The following is a 5,000-nucleotide window of genomic DNA, read 5'->3' as shown; positions in this document are numbered from 1 at the left end:
ATAACAGCTATCATTAGTGCTATTACTGCATTGTATTTTCATTTAAACCCGTAAATGTAATGCTTTTACTTGATTTTTAGGTTGAACTAGAATATTAATGGCTGTATATATTATGTATCCGGTACTAACTGTACAATAGAAATGAAATTCGCATGTAGATCCCAAAACCAGACATTGCCATAATAAATCAGGCTGTACATGATTATGAAAAATGGCAGCATAACCCAAGCCAAAAATTATCTCATACTTGAACAAAAGGTTATGATGTACCCTTTTTGATGCTTTCATTCTATTCCATTTCATGAATAGTCAACCAACAACCAAAATTCTAATTTATTGACCATATTCTGCAACACGGAGGAGGATTTCCCTAGAATCATTAATAACGCGAATCTAATAGAAATACGGATGGCCCTGTACAGAATAACCGTTACAATGAATTATACGAAGACGGTGACAACTCCAATAGATATATTTCATTGAATTGTAAAGGCCATTTTAGATGGATTTTAGCTATAAGCAGAATTTAGCATTAAATCCGTTTAAATAGACAATCACTTTCAAGGTTGATGGTAGATAATAACGCAAGACATTTACTACAGTCTTAAACTACTACATAATGTAAAAAGTAACCTTCAGTTATATCAGTTATATCTTACTCCCTATGAACATTTTTAAACTAATCACGTCTCTCTCTCTCTCTCTCTCTCTCTCTCTCTCTCTCTCTCTCTCTCTCTCTCTCTCTCTCTCTGAAAAGGATTTGACTAACAAGACCAAAGGTTTATTTAAAAAAGTATAAATAATAAAAAAAACAATCCTCCATGGACGAAAGTTTCAGGAATCAGCCTTGTTGTATTGTACTATTTTTACCCACTTGCAAAACAATTAAATAGTTAATGTACTCTGCAACAGTCTCTAGTTCCTTCCAGAACAAAAAGATAATGAAAATATTCTTGTGGAATTTTATCTTCTTATATTATATCTATTTGGGAGCGTTTGAAATTAAAAGGGAAGATAGAATTTATGAATAAAATAATTGAAAGAAAGTGACAAAAAGACCAATAATCACTATGGTTTGTTGGTGTGCAAACGACGCCGTTTGAATGTTTGCATATTATTATCTCCCTAACTGTGCGTCCTATTTACATCCCAACTATGGGAATGCTCTTCAAAGAACACACCCAAAAAAAAAGTATATTTAAAAAATTTAAAAGCGAAATTTCCTTCCTGATGGGGTTTCTTGCAAACGTATCCCTGCGTTCTTGTCATAATGTTATACATGTTTAATAAGTAGAAATATAAGGAGTCATCTTAATTCCCTTCTTATGAATACTGTGGAACTGATTTGTCTGGAATAACTTAATGGGGATCTCTTGTAACCCTGTTTAGGCTACTTGTCTTGAACCGTATGAAAAATAAAAAAAAGGTTTTTGAGACACAATTGTTTGGAATAATTACGGGAAAGAAAATAACAGTAAAATTCCAATAAGATGACATAAGTAAATTAAGCTTTTCAACATATATAACACCTTCACTTAACCTATTGGTTTCCACTGCAATAAGAAAAAAAGTAAAAAGTCTTTAATCAATGAAAAACATAATTTATTACAAACTGCAGACCGTATACAATGATAATACATACCAAATGTACTTGTTCCAGGACATAGCTTAAACTATAGTGCACGAGCATTAAACAATAACCACGCAAAATTCAGTTTGTCTTTGGATATCCGAGAGCCTTCGAAATGTAAAAGGTCAGAGATGAGAACTGCAAACATTTGGCCAGTATTAAAGACATCCAAGTTCTATGGTGCAATAGCCTAGCTATTTGGAAGTGGGGGAATGCTGGTTACATAAGTGATAAAAAAACCGAAATATTTGTTTGGAGGCAGTGAGAGTTTGATCCTGATATGTCTTGAAAACAAAAACGCCTTTTTCTGTGCAGTTTTATTCCATTAGTTAGTATTAGAAGTTATATGATTTGAAATGGAAAAAATAGAGAAATCTAAACGTTTAGTTATCAATCGTGCTCACCCTGCATCGTTCAAGATAAGAACACCGAGAAGGAGATTGGAAAAAGAAAATAAACACACCACTGGTTAAGGAGGGCAGTTATAATGAAATCCTTCTGAATATTCAGTCAGCAGCAAAGTAAGCAATGGAAATAAAAGAATGCATGACAAACTGTAATTGTCATAGTAATAAAATAAAACCGGACACGTGAAGACGCTCTGGTGCATAGACAACAATAGAAGAAAAGAAGGAACCGAGATGCAACAAAAGCATTAGGATAAAGGACCTTCCAAAACCAAACACCTTCATTGCCCCCATAATTAAAAATAAATTTGCAAACTTATAAAAAAGATACAAAGAAGTAAATATGAAAAAAAAGATATTTTAATAAAAAAAAGAGAAGTATTCAAGGCTATTAGTCTAACTAAAAATTCACGTAAATGAGGTCCAACAGATTACTAAAATAAGGTCCGAGACACTCGACCCAACCGTCGAGATGAATGGACAGCAGTTCCAGAGCTCCGTTATTTTAGCTTGTTTTGGAACTTTGGATGTATTGCTGGCGCCTCTTGTCTACTATAAAGCTAATGAATATGTAGGAAAGTGTGGTCATCGATGAAATTACGTTTAAACTGTATATTTAGTATTCCAAAGTTAAGAATTAACTTCAACACCCTCCTGGGTTTTGGAAGTTTAGTCGTTGTACCGTGGGACTGTGCTTCATGGTTCCCTATCATGACGTGTGGCTTTAGAGCCTTTGATTCATGAGAATTATTCTATAAAATTATAATAAGACACTGTTTCAACCAAGGAAAAAATGGCTTCTGCTTTAAGAAGAGTGAATTCTATTGGTTTAGTGTTATTGAAGACATAGCCAACGCAAAAGCATGTAAGTGCGGTATTGTTTGTACAAATGGGTATTCGCCAGCAAGATCTGCAAGTAGTCATGTTTCTACGAGAAAAAGGTAATAGTCAAGTTAAGCAAAAAGGAGGTTTATGATCGTGTTGTCAAAGACTGCAAAGGGAAATGTGTCACAGGTAATATAGTTTCTTTGAAAGTAACAGACGAAAGGTCAATGCTTACGTTTGTTTCTATTAGCGAGTGTCCAGAGATGGAGGATGAGGTTCTAACGAATATTTTTCAACAGTATGGTAGAGTGGAGGGCCTAAGACACAATGTCTATAACCAGGTTTTTTATAAAGGTGCTTTAAGTGGTATAAGTACCGCCAAAATGTATGCCCAGAAGAATATTCCATCGAAATTTACTATGAGTGGTTTTCAGATTCAGTTGCTGTATAGTGGTCAGAAGAGAACCTGTTTCAAGTGTGGTTCAGAATCTCATGAAGCAAGAGAATGCTTGACAAGTCGATATGAAAGATCACATGTATTCGATACTAGGGATTTTCCTGCCTTAATGCCAGTAAAAAGTAAAGTTTTTAATCAGCCTAGTATCAGTAATGATGATGCTCGTAATGCTTCCTTGAACCCCGAAATTACAGATGAGCGACACGAGGTAATAGGTAAAGACAACAGGAATTTAAAAATGAGCAGTATCAGTGAGGAATTGTCAAACGGGGACGAACACGGAAATCCACAGACACAAGTGAAAGAAACACAGTTGAACGAAACTAGCGAACCAGGGATAAAGATAATGGCAGTAGAAGCAGAGGTACACAAGGTTATGGCGGAACGTTATAAACCGGAAGAGGTAAGAGAAGAAGTGTTAAATATAACGGATAATAAAAGGTTACCAACGAATGTCCCGGCGATGGAATGGAAAAATTATGAATCCCATGGTAAAGGCAGTAGTGATATTCAAACTACTAGTGTAGAAAAGGAAAGTATTTGTAACGTTAAGTGCGATGAGGATGGAAGTGTTATGAATCCACTGTTGAATTATTCTTAGTTATCTAATATCCTTGATAATTTTCAGAATATGCAATATGGCACCGAACAAGCCAGAACCCCCAACAGTGAGCCTGGATTAGGTAAACATAAACATAATAAGAACCATATCAATGGCAGTGAAGAAAAATCTCTTAAATTCGCTAGAATAAGCAGATAATTAAACTTTATTTTTTTAATGGCTTCAATAGTGCCATCAATAAACATTTGTGGTTTAAATAAGCTTAACAAACAGATACAACTTAAGATGTTAGCTTCTCAATATAAGATTGATGTATTGTTTATTCAATAACATAATATTAGAGATAAAAATAAAATAGGATATCTTAAGGAGAGTTTTGAAGTACTGCTGAATGCGCCAACTATTTTTAAAGGAGGCACTTGTTTTTTGTTTAAAAAAATATCTAATATTTCTGTAATATCAACAGAAAAAGCTCAAACGGGTAGTATATTATCTGCGAGAATCAAACATAATGGCAGTCATTTATTCTTGCTGAATGTATATGCACCGTCAGGATCTTCTAAAAAGAAGGAAAGAAATAGTTTGTTTTCTGATACCATTCTATATTACTTAAGATAAAATACTTCAAATCTAATTCTAGGTGGCGATTTTAATTGTGTACTCTTAGGGAGAGATGTGAGTATGGAAAACGAAAGATGTGTATCCAAAGCGCTTAAGTCTCCAGTAAAACCATTGGCTCTGAAGACGTATGGTTTTTGAAACACAATCTACCCTCGTATTCTTACAGTCGAGCTGATTATGGTTCCAGAATTGACTGTATATAAGTAAGTGACATGTATAGTAACATAACACAGTGTCAAAATATTCCATTATCTATGATAAATCATAAAATGCTATTAACCCATCTTTTTTATAGACAAACAGTGTAGAAAGGGGAGGGGATACTGGAATTGGAAACATCGTTATTGAATAGAAAAGATTATGACGAGAACTCCAGAAAGTTTTGGTATCATTTGAAAAGGGAAAAGAGAAAATATCCCAATATCATGGAGTGGTGGGATGTTTTGTGAAGGCTGAAGTTAGATACCTTTTTGTTAGATTGTCCAAACAAGCATACCA

Source organism: Palaemon carinicauda, chromosome 5 (assembly GCF_036898095.1).
Source record: "Palaemon carinicauda isolate YSFRI2023 chromosome 5, ASM3689809v2, whole genome shotgun sequence".
Classification (NCBI taxonomy): Eukaryota; Metazoa; Arthropoda; class Malacostraca; order Decapoda; family Palaemonidae; genus Palaemon; species Palaemon carinicauda.
This window is presented reverse-complemented; position numbering follows the sequence as displayed.